The 12,509-nt window shown below is 40.7% G+C and overlaps 2 protein-coding genes across 4 annotated transcripts in view; one reads left to right on the top strand and one right to left on the bottom strand.

Moving 5' to 3' along the window:
- Positions 1-454: 454 nt before the first annotated feature.
- The window catches only part of LOC309400704 (X-linked retinitis pigmentosa GTPase regulator-interacting protein 1-like), a 92,715-nt gene continuing 80,660 nt past the window's right edge, over positions 455-12,509 (top strand). For 2 of the 3 annotated variants that reach the window (XM_081969334.1, XM_081969336.1), the window contains exon 1: positions 455-660. The gene's annotated coding sequence lies outside the window, so the exon portion shown is untranslated. Of the gene's footprint in view, positions 661-763; positions 828-12,509 lie in introns of those variants that run through there. The other variant, XM_081969335.1, reaches the window with a different exon arrangement.
- The window catches only part of LOC309400832 (G-protein coupled receptor 4-like), a 4,680-nt gene continuing 4,461 nt past the window's right edge, over positions 12,291-12,509 (bottom strand). The window contains exon 2 of the mRNA XM_081969532.1: positions 12,291-12,509. This exon is cut by the window's right edge and continues 1,224 nt beyond it. The gene's annotated coding sequence lies outside the window, so the exon portion shown is untranslated.

Raw genomic sequence — 12,509 nt, forward strand, 5'->3', positions numbered from 1 at the left:
TCGATAAGACCGAGGGGAGGGCAAAGGAAAGAGGCGAGGTTCCAAAACAGGATAGGATACATGTGCTGTCACTCAGTATGGCGTGGCTATTGTTCGCGGTGAGATTACACCACGGGACTATCATATCAACTGTTTCCCTTAGCTGCAGTCTTTTGCTCTCGTCGGCATTTCATTTAGGTCCCACCCATATCCAAGGCTAGCTCTGTTTATGGCTAGAACTCCCTTCAATCATTTGAGACTACATTGTCATAGGCTGCTATCGAACTACCAATAATATCAAAGGGGTCTCTACAGTAAAGAGGGGATGAGTTGACGTAGATTTGGGCGACTGACGTAAACGAATTCTCCAAGCCCATTGGCCGAACCTCAGCGCTGCGTCGCTCGTAGCATCCAATTGACGTCGATTAAAAAAACGCGGGATGCGGTGTCCCGCCTTCCGCTAATCAATGCTCACAACCCGCCTTTTAATTGGCGGGTTTGAAAAAAATAACATTCTTTTATTTCTGCCTAAGTGTTCTCCCTGCTATTGTACAGACAGTCCTCGACTTACCACCACAGTTGAGCCCTAAATTGATGTTGCTAAGTGAGACATAAGTGCCTTTTGCCCCATTTTACCACCTTTCTTGTCACAGTTGTGAGGTGAATGGCTGCGGTTGTTAGGTGAGTCACACAGTTGTTGTCTATCTGGCTTCTTCATTGACTTTGCTTGTCAGAAGGTCACAAAAGGGGATCACGTGACCCTGGGACACTGCAACTGTCATAAATATGAGTCAGTAGCTAAGCGTCTGAATTTTGATCATGTGAAGTATAGGGATGATGCAATGGTGGTAAGTGTGAAAAATGGTCACACGTCACTTTTTTCAGTGCCTTTGAATGGTCACGAAATGAACTATTGTAGGTGGAGAACTACCTGTATTGCAGGAGACAAAATACACCTTTTATGTATACTAAATGACCAGGAGTAGTAGAGCAGACAAGCTACTTAGCCTGAAAAATTGCATTGATCTCTGCTTTAAAAAATATATCTTTTTTTATTTTTATTTGTTCAATTTATTTGCTGCCTATCTTACTGTAGGGTTATGCTAGGTCGTTTCCAACAGTAAAAAGGAAGAAATGAAAACAGTGTAAACAAAACAGATGGAAGAACATCATAGCAAATAGTTGCACAGACAGGAAGTTGAACGGCGTGTTAAATGTGGTTGGCAGGCATTCGGCAAGCCAAACGGTAATTTTCCATTTTCGCTATGCCTGAAGAGAAAAGTTTGCGATCAAGGTATGCTACTTCCTCTAACAGGCCGGTGAAACATGGACACGAACCTCACAATCGATAGAAAAGATACGAGTGGCACAGAAAGCCAATGAAATGTTGTGGCCCGCCAGCAGCCAGCGGAACTAGTGGCAGACTCAGACAGTGAGGAAGTTGGGGGAGGAATATGGGCCAGTCCTGGAGTCTGGGGAAGGCTCTGATGTGCGCTCTGCGTTGGAGGCAGAGATAGGGCCAGGGCCGTTTGACAGTTATCAGTTGCCTTCAGAGTTGGAGATCAGTGGAGCAGATGAACAACTAGAGCCTGTTCCCAATATGCACATGCGCAGAGCTGCCAGAAAAAGGGAACAGTTAAGGAACAAGGGCCGACTCAGGAGTAAATGCACAGGTGGACAGTGAATGGCCACTCTCATAGGGAATAAAGAGGAGTGAAAGGGGAGTGGAGTTTGCAGGAGACAATTGATTCAATTAATTAGTGTGAAGATCTGTTCATGAATCTCAGAGACTCCTTGCCAAGTATTTTTTTGTACAGCATTGTGTTTGGAAGATATTGGCTTGGCAGCTCTCCAAGCCTGATAAAGTCTGTAGTTGTATATTCTCCCTTGAAAGACTGTGTCAGGCATTCTAAATACCATGCAGAATTAATTCATTGTCCAAGGCAAAGTTATCCTTAAAGGTCCAATTTATTCATACAGGCAAGCTAGCACATCTATGGAATTCCAACTCTAATGTTCTTCCTGGAATTCCACCCAGTTGAAATTTCATGATCTATCCCCACACCCCATAATCCATCACATGTTCCAATCATCATCTTCCACGCTGGCATCTACACCCCTCTGCTTCCGGTCAGGTGTCGAGGTGCGGAGACAAAAGATGACCTTGATGTTCTATAAAAGAATGACAACAATACATTCCACAAATCTACTCCTTTCTATTCCCCCCTCCCAACTACTACACTAATGAAACAGCACAGGAAATTATAAGAAAGTGTGGCAGGCCAAAGATCCTAAAAAGAATATAACTACAGGCCTGACAGACTGTTTGCCAGGACTTTGCTGGATGTGAATGAGAGGAATTCACATTAGTTTAATAAAAAGGGGTTTTTGTCTGGACAAGGAGTTTGCCTCGTGATTTTCTGAAGCCTAGGTCAGAACAGGAAAGATTCATGCTCGATATTACAAGACAAGATAGAAAGACCTGCACCTGGATTAGAGAACAATGGAAAGTATATGATATCATCAAGAGAGTAAATGAATTGAAATAGAAATGGACTGGTCACATAGCAAGAAGAACTGATAGCAGGTCATAGAATGTATCCCACTTGATAAAAAGCATCCATGAAAGAGACCTAACGCGAGATGGATCGATGAGATCAGAAAGTATTGCGGGCACAATTGGCAAAAGAAAACTCAGAATCATGAAAAAGGAGAGCTGACATCGCAACAGCAAAACATGCGATCTTGGTGCTCCAAGATCGCAGTCGAATTTCTGCCGCTGGACGGTCCATTTGGACCCAAACCATCCCGCAGAGACGGTGATTGAGAAGGGCACCTCCTGCTGATCTCAGGGACACCGCAAAGTCCCTGAAAGATGCAGGAATAGCCCCTTTTTTCCAGCGACAGAAACACAGCTAATGAAGCTGCTGAAGTTGGGACAGCTCTGGAACGGGAAGAAAGCAGAAAGAGAAAGTGTCGAATTGGTGAGGAAATTTTATTATTAGAGGAAGAGACTACTCAAGAAAAAATGTAAATTAAGATTGAAGACAGAAGACTGTAGGCAGCGCGATTGATCTGCATTGAACTTAGTGTGTTATCCAGTTTCTAATTTTCTTTTCACAGATGGAACTTTTGCAGGGACTCCCTATTTTTTAAACTGAATGGATTAATTCTTTCTTCTTCTTTTTTCACTTTTGCTTATACCTATGGATTAAAATTCTCCTTTTTTAAAATAATGCTTGATTTGATTGTTTTTGATCTCCATTTGAGGTTTTTTCTTTCTTTCTTAAGCTTGGAATATAAAAAAGATGATAAGAAGGATTATAAAGAGGGTTGTAACAACAGGAGGAAAAGCAGTTACACTGCCACTTAGAGGCTGGAGGCTGGATACATTGTTTTTTCTTCTTTCTCTTTGATCACTTGAGATTCAAGGTCCTTTCAGTTTGTTTACTGACAGATAATAGGAAGAGCACAACTTGTTTATACAGGTGCCTTTTGGAAGTTCTATCACTAGCTTTTGGAGAGAGGACAACATTTTGACTTGAAAGATAATAAATGAACCTGTTTGAAGTTTATTAAAATAGCCTTGAGCCCCATAGTGGCAGTATCTGCAAAATTGAAAGAATGCCCCAGCAGGAAAAAGAAACTGTAATATTGCAAATGATTATGTTTGAAATTCAAAATCTTTAATTGTGACAGAGAGAACTGAAAAGAGATTGGAGAATATGGAATACAAAACAGAAAAATCTGATGGAGAAACTGAGGATGTTTACCAAATGAAGAAAGTGGAGGACAGAGTTCAAAAGATGAAAGAAAAAAGTGAGCAAAGAGATAAGAAAACTGTGGATACTGACAACAAAGTGAGCGTGGTTGGTAATGGCAAGAGCGGACTATAGAAAGGGGAGATAGATGGATTGGAACTCTACCCCAGACTTCAAAGCACAGAAGAAGAAAAGAGAGAAAAATTGACGGAGATAAGGAGAGAAATCTTGACAGAAGCACTAGTGATAACCAAAGATAAGCTGATGGAAAGAACAGATGTTGGGTTTCAAGCTTTTATGAGATACGAAAGGAATAACATGTTGCCAAGAGAAGTTTATACAAGATTTATTAAGAAAGTAACTAGAACATTAATGTTACAAATGGCAAGAGATATAAGACCATACTATTACTGGAAAGATACAGATTGATGCAATGAAAATGTATAATAAAAAATTAAGCTAAATTTAATTTACTAGCAGTATGTATAAAATGAAGCGACAATAGCTATAATTAAATAATGATTAATAATGATAACAATACATATAGATATATTAGTTTGATAATATGAAATTTTATATAAACAACACATGGAGATTATGAGAGGAGGTTTAAAAGTTTTATCTAGAATATGTTATAAAGATGTATTGTGATTGGATGATTTTAGGATGATTTAATGGAATGTTATCATATAATCCTATTCTAGATTTTGAATATTATATATAAAAGGATGTAAAAAACAATTATAGTCAAATTAAGGTTGAGATATAATAATTGCGATATACATGAATATAGGTGAATTTAAAATATGCAATTTGATATGAAAAGCAGGGTGACTATGGAAGAGATGCATGGAAATACTGTAACCAACTGACACTCTTTCTACAATTTGTAATGGAAGATGTTTTTTTTTTATGTTTGTTTGTCCTTGTTCAAAAACAAATAAAAATTGTGGTTTTTTTAAAAGAAAACTCAGCATCATATTGGTTGAAAACATGCAGAGGAAGTCCTCATCCTGCAGTGAATAGACAATGGTTAAAACGCTAATGATGAGTTGCACAAACAGGATAAATAAAAGTGCAAATACTGACTACATAGATAGAATTTGCCAGTGACATCTCCATTGCTTGGGGGGGGGGTCCCTTTGTGCCCCCGTGAAGTGTCCCACTTATCTATTCATGATCGCTCACTTTTGAATTGTTGGGTCAACAGGAGCTGGAGCATGGGCAGGGAGTCTTGAGCGTGAGCCTGTTGATCGTCAGCCTGGCTTTACTAATTTTGTGAGCCATCACATTCCACTACTACATAGATTAAATCATGATTTAGTGCATCATACCATTCAGTTGGAGATCCACAACATTGGACACTAATAGCCAATCACGGTTTAGCAATGTTAAAGCTGGAATAATTATGGGGTTTTGTTTTTAACTGCTCAACGAGGTCAGTTGTCATCTCTTCAAGGTAGACCAGACAAGGGTGCCTGACTTATGAATAATAATACAGGTAGTCCTTCACTTACGGCCACAATTGAGCCCAAAATCTCTTTTACTTACTTTGGCTGTCCATGATATATGCAATAATTTATGCCAGCATCACAGTTCAAAGGCGTCAATTCTTCTTCGATCAGCCGTTCTTAGTGTCCCAACTCTCACACCCATACATCCTTATAGGAAAGACTTGGGAATATAAAAACTGATTTTCCTTTTATTCAGACCTCTTTGTATGGAGCTCATTGATCAGGGCATTAGGGGGCAATATTGAGCTATATCTATTATCCCAAACTAGGGACTTAAAAACTCTTCCCAACTTCCTTAAATACATACAGTATGCAATCCCTTTGGGTCACTTAGCCAACAGATTGCCGAGCCAAAAAGGCAAGTATACCGGTAAACTCTTTAGCATTTTTTCAAACCATAAATTTCCTCTATGTGGCTTCCTTAATATATATTTAAATTGTGCAGTGATGAAGCTTCCACAACTTCTGAAGGCAACTTCTGTTCCATTGGTTGATTGTTCTCACTGTCAGGAAATTTCTCCTTATTTCCAGGTTGAATCTCTCCTTGTTCACTTTCCATCCATTATTCCTTGTCCAGCCTTCAGGTGCTTTGGAAAATAGCTTGACCCCCCTCCTCTCTGTGGCAGCTTCTCAAATATCGGAACTCTGCTATCATGTCTCCCTTGATCCTTCTCTTCACTAGAATAGCCATGCCCAGTTCCGGTAACCATTCTTTATAGAGTCTCAACATCTTTTTATAGTGTGGTGACCATAACTGGATGCAGTATTCTAGGTGTGGTCTGACTAAGGCTTTATAGACTGGTATTAGTACCTCCCTTGATCTTAAGTGTATCCCTCTATTTATGCAACTTTGGATTGCATTGGCTTTTTTACAATAATAATACAATACCAGAGTTGGAAGGGACCTTGGAGGTCTTCTAGTCCAACCCCCCGCCTAGGCAGGAAACCCTATACTGTTTCAGACAAATGGCTACCCAACATCTTCTTAAAGACTTCCAGTGTTGGGGCATTCACAACTTCTGGAGGCAACTTCTGTTCCACTGATTAATTGTTCTAACTGTCAGGAAGTTTCTCCTCAGTTCTAAGTTGCTTCTCTCCTTGATTAGTTTCCACCCATTGCTTCTTGTTCTACCCCCAGGTGCCTTGGAGAATAGTTTGACTCCCTCTTCTTTGTGGCAACCCCTGAGATATTGGAAGACTGCTATCATGTCTCCCCTAGTCCTTCTTTCTCTTAAGCTAGACATACCCAGTTCCTGCAACCGTTCTTCATATGTTTTAGTCTCCAGTCCCCTAATCATCTTTGTTGCTCTTTTCTGCACTCTTTCTAGAGTCTCCACATCTTTTTTACATCGTGGTGACCAAAACTGAATGCAGTATTCCAAGTCTGGTCTTACCAAGGCATTATAAAGTGGTATTAACACTTCACGTGATCTTGATTCTATCCCTCTGTGTATGTAGCCTAGAACTGTGTTGGCTTTTTTGGCAGCTGCTGCACACTGCTGGCTCATATTTAAATGATTGCCCACTAAGGACTCCAAGATCCCACTCAAAGTTATTACTGTTGAGCAAGGTACCACCTATACTGTACCTGTGCATTTTGTTTTTGTTGTCTAAATGTAGAACCTTACTCTTTTCACCATTGAATTTCATTTTATTAGATAGTGCCCAATATTCAAGTTTGTCAAGATCCTTCTGTATCTTTAGTCTATCTTCTGGAGTGTTGGCTATTCCTGCCAGCTTGGTGTCATCTGCAAATTTGATGAGTTCCCCATTTATTCCCTCATCCAAATCATTGATGGCTTATATTTGGCTTATATTTAATTGGTTGTCCACCAAGACGCCAACACCCCTCTCACAATTACTGCTATTAAGCCTGGTTTCACTCAGTCTATAGGTGGTTTTTTTTTGCCTAAGTGTAATTTATGTATGTTATATTTATATTTATGTATGTATATAGCTATATTTATGTATGCATGTATCATATGTATATATGTGTTATGAGAGCAAGGCAACGGAATTTGATTTTTAATGTAGGTCGGTATGCTCGTAGTAAAAAAACAACAATGTTATTTTTTTTCCTTGCAAGCCCTGATAAATGAAATAGAGGTTTTCTGTAACTTGCAGTGAGCTTGTGGCGAAAGACTCCTGCTGCTTCTTCATTGCAAGCATGACCTTTAACATTGCCTCAAGACACAAAAGCATTCAACTGTGGTGACACAAACAGCAATTTTCCATACCTACCCACATAAAAGCAACCCGACATCAGGGCTCGGAGCAGACAGAAGATATGAAACTGATAACTTTGGTTTCAGTCTTTAGAACTAAGTTTTCTTCTGACCTCAGAAGAAAATTCTCAAAGCACCTGGCTTGTGTTGCATGTTTGGGAAACTCAAAATGGCACTTTTGAAGTCAGGAGGTCCAAATATTTTGCACATCCCTGTTTCAGGTTTCACACAGAATCAGCTGTAAATATCAGCTGTCCGGTCATTTAACATTCAACCAGTGGAACAGCTTTTGCCTTCAGAGGTTGCAGGAGCTTTATCACTGGAAGCTTTTAATTCCTTTTACATCACTGGGAGCTTCTACAGAGGAATTATTGAGTCTGTCATCTGCACCTCTATAACTGTCTAGTTTGGCTGTGCAACCAAACAAGACAAGACACAGACTTCAAGAGATAATTAGAACTACAGAAAAAACAATTGCTACCAACCTGCCTTCCATTGAGGACCTGTATACTGCACGAGTCAAAAAGAGGGCTGTGAAAATATCTACAGACCCCTCACATCCTGGACATCAATTGTTTCAACTTCTACCCTCAAAATGATGTTATAGAGTATTGCACATCATAACAACTAGACACAGTCCCCCCCACACACACACATGCTATCACTCAGTAAACAACTAATTCCCACCACACTGTCAAACTATTTACTAAGACTGAAATTACTATTATTCTTCTCATCCTTCCACATCCTATTACTCTGTTTCCCTGAAAATAAGACCTCCCTGGATAATAAGCCCAATCGGGCTTTTGAGCCCATGTGCTAAAATAAGCCCTCCCCAAAAATATTGCAGCGCTGCAGCAGACATGAGGTGACCATGCTCGCCATCTCCTGCACCTCAAAAATAATAAGACCTCCTTGAAAATATGGCCAAGCGCTTATTTCAGGGGTCAAAAGAAAATAAGACCCTATCTTATTTTGGGGGAAACACGGTACCTATCTCCTCCCATTTATGACCATAACCTTGTGGCTTGTATCTTTACGATTATAGAGCACTGTTGGAATATTTTCCTTATATTTTTTTCAATACATTTAAATGAAGGAGTGACAAAGGATTGTATAAGCAGCAATAATGATATTTTATAAGAGGAAAAGGCTGGCTTCTACTGTTACCAATAAATGAGCATTTCGTGTAACAGAACCAATGTAAAGGAAGACATATAGCTTGTGTAAAGGAAAACATATATATATATATATAAGAAAGGTCAAATGCTCGGTTATACAGGCATTGTGGTTAGGTGATAGATGACAAAACATCTGTTTTAACAGAATAGGAAAGGAAGCAAATACTACACAAGAGAAAAAGATACATATTCATAACCAACATATACTATTCTATTCATTGGCTAGATCATGGGTCGTCAACCTGTTCCCTACCGCCCACTAGTGGGCGTTTTGGGATTCCAGGTGGGCGGTGGGGATTTCGGAGGTTAAAACCTCCTTTTGAACTAACGTGCGAGAATGCGTGCGTTAGGGATTTCAGAGGTTAAAACCTTTTGAACTAACACGCGCGAGAATGCGTGCGTTTGGGATTTCAGAGGTTAAAACCTTTTGTGCGAGTGGGCAGGCGAGCGCAAGCACGTGCACAAGCAAACACGTGGGAAGAGGAAGGGGAGGAGTAGAAACTGATAGCAGGGACAGGCAGAAGCGGAGCAGAGCAGTTGCAAAATAGGAGAAAGAAAAAGCAGGAGAGAATTGTTGTTGGCTAATAATAATAAGTGGGCTAACTAGCTCTGCCTTACTTTTGTACATAGCCCTAAGGAAGATAAAAAAGGAGATAAAAAGGAAAAGCACTGTGTGGAGTGAGGATCAAAACGTGAGAGTAAAAGTAGTTGTTAAATTGTGAAACAAATTTAGAACCCATGTCTGAAAAAAAGAAATATGCTCGTGGCTATTTACCAGAGTATCTGAAGATGGGTTTCATTGAATCTGTTACAAATAAACAGCTTCCAATGTGTTTACTGTGCCACAAGACATTATCTAATGAAGCAATGAAGCCAAGTCGATTGCGAGAACATCTTGCTACAAAGCATTCGCAAGATAAAGATAAGCCCATTGAATATTTTCAAGAAATCTATAAAAGATTTCAAAATTGTTCAACAATAGCTGCATCATTTCAAAAACAACATGCAAAAAATGAGGATGGATTAACTGCAGCTTATCGTATATCACACTTAATTGCAAAAAGTGGCAAAAGTCATAATATTGGAGAAACTTTGATAATACCCTCTATCAAAGAATTTATCTCAACAGTAATGCATCAGGATATACCTGAAGTTTTAAAAACATTGCCCCTTAGCGATAACACAGCAAAGAGACGCATTGACGAAATGGCGGCTAATGTTGAAAATAAACTTATAGGTATTCTCCAAAATTCTTCATTTTCCATACAATTGGATGAGTCTGTCATTGCAGATAATAATGCTCTACTGATGACATATGTACGGTACCTTGATGGAAACAATACATTGCAAGAAGAAATGCTCTTCACTATCAATCTGATTACAGATACAAAAGGATTATCAATATTTAATGCTGTGAAATCATATTTTGCAAAAAATAATATACCCTTGAACAATATTGTTGCATGTGCTACTGATGGAACACCATCAGTGGTAGGCCACTATCGTGGGTTTGTTGCTTACATGAAGGAAGAAGTGCCAAACGTTTTGTGTATTCATTGTGTTGTGCACAGACAACATATTGTAGGAAAACATTTAAGTACAAGTCTCCATTCATCATTAAGTATAATAATTGCACAGGTACAGTATAGGTGGTACCTTGCTCAGTAGTAGTAACTGTGAAAGGGATCTTGGAGTCCTAGTGGACAACCATTTAAATATGAGCCAGCAGTGTGCAGCAGCTGCCAAAAAAGCCAACACAGTCCTAGGCTGCATCAACAGAGGGATAGAATCAAGATCACGTGAAGTGTTAATATCACTTTATAATGCCTTGGTAAGGCCACACTTGGAATACTGCATTCAGTTCTGGTCACCACGATGTAAAAAAGATGTGGAGACTCTAGAAAGAGTGCAGAGAAGAGCAACAAAGATGATTAGGGGACTGGAGACTAAAACATATGAAGAACGGTTGCAGGAACTGGGTATGTTTAGCTTAAGAGAAAGAAGGACTAGGGGAGACATGATAGCATTGTTCCAATATCTCAGGGGTTGCCACAAAGAAGAGGGAGTCAAAGTATTCTCCAAGGCACCTGAGGGTAGAACAAGAAGCAATGGGTGGAAACTAATCAAGGAGAGAAGCAACTTAGAACTGAGGAGAAATTTCCTGACAGTTAGAACAATGAATCAGTGGAACAGCTTGCCTCCAGAAGTTGTGAATGCCCCAACACTGGAAGTCCTTAAGAAGATGTTGGATCGCTATTTGTCTGAAATGGTATAGGTTTTCCTGCCTAGGCAGGGGGTTGGACTAGAAGATCTCCAAGGTCCCTTCCAACTCTACTATTGTATTATTATTGCATTATTGTATTATTATTGTATTATTGTAATTAAAGCTGTAAATAAGATCAAATCTAATGCCAAGTGTGATAGAATGTTTCGACAGGAACCTTTCAGGATCCATCAGGAGCCTGGAGCGGGACCATCTAGTCACCCTGCGGCACAGGGTAGCAGTATGGAAGTCAAGCCTGTTGAGGAAATGATCAGACCATGACAAGGGTTGAATAGAAATATCCCCTAAATCTAGATCATTCATCCACTGCCCAGAGACAAAAATCAGGTCGAGCGTGTGTCCCCTATTATGGGTGGGGTCTTGAATTAACTGAGTTAGGTCCATAGCTGTCATGGAAGCCATGAACTCCCGAGCTGACTGGGTTGTCTTGCCAATGGAAGGCAGATTGAAATCCCCCAGGATCATAAGCCTGGGAAAATCAACTGCCAACCCAGCTAACATATCCAGCAGTTCCGGCAGGGGCGATGAAACGTAGCAGGGAGACAGGTACGTAACAAAAAGGCCCACCTAGGACTCCAAGGCTCCATTTCACAAAAAGGGACTCATACCCGCCTATCTGAGGCACAGTGACCTCCTGAGGTCTGAGATTTTCCCTAATAATCACCGCCACCTCCCCACCCCTGCCCTGGGCTCTCGCCTGGTGAAATGCCCGGAAGCCTGGTGGGCATAGTTCACTAAGGGGAACACCCCCCTCATTACCCAACCAGGTCTGCATAATGCACGCCAGGTCCACTCTACCCTCTTGTATGAGGTCGTAAATGAGGGGAGCCTTATGTACCACGGACCTGGCGTTAAGTGACACCAGCCGGAGACCAGGGTCCTGTAATCCCGAGCACCCGGGGGTGCGATAAGGACGATGAGGGTCGGAACATGCGATCGCTCTTAAACAGCAAACCCGCGTCTCCCGAACATAATTTGGCCCTCAGCCCCCACCATATCTGCCTCTCTCACAAACAGTAGAGATGGTGAACCCCCCAATGGAATGGCTTAATGTCTCCCCCGGAATCCCAACCCTTCCCGGCACTTCCAACTTGTGCCCATTAGTTAGCTCTGGCCTGTGCCCTGGCAGACTCCCCCCCCCCAAGCCTGTTCTCAGCCATCTGAATCAACCCCCCCCACCTCCCCTTAAAATTTGATTTTAAAAACCCTGTAAAAAACCCCTAAGAAATCTCTTCTTCGCATGCCACCTCTCGGGATCCCAAGATCCGTCACTAAGGAAGCGTCTTGATAGGCAAGAAGGCCATTCCGGGGAAAGGGGGAGTTTCCGAAGGGCATAAAGTATTCTATTCTGTTCTATTCCGTTCCATTCCATTCTCTGTTGTTCTGTTCTGTTCCATTCCATTCCCTTCTCTGTTGTCCTATTCTATTCTATTCTATTCCATTCCCATTACATTACATTTCTGTTGCCGTCTTCTATTTTATTTTATTCTATTCTATTCCATTCCATTTCTTTCCATTCCATTCTAATTCCAATTCATCCCATCCCATCCATTTCACAGAGGATC

The sequence above is a fragment of the Natrix helvetica genome, assembly GCF_964273705.1.
Source record: "Natrix helvetica genome assembly, chromosome: W".
In the NCBI taxonomy this organism is placed as follows: domain Eukaryota; kingdom Metazoa; phylum Chordata; class Lepidosauria; order Squamata; family Natricidae; genus Natrix; species Natrix helvetica.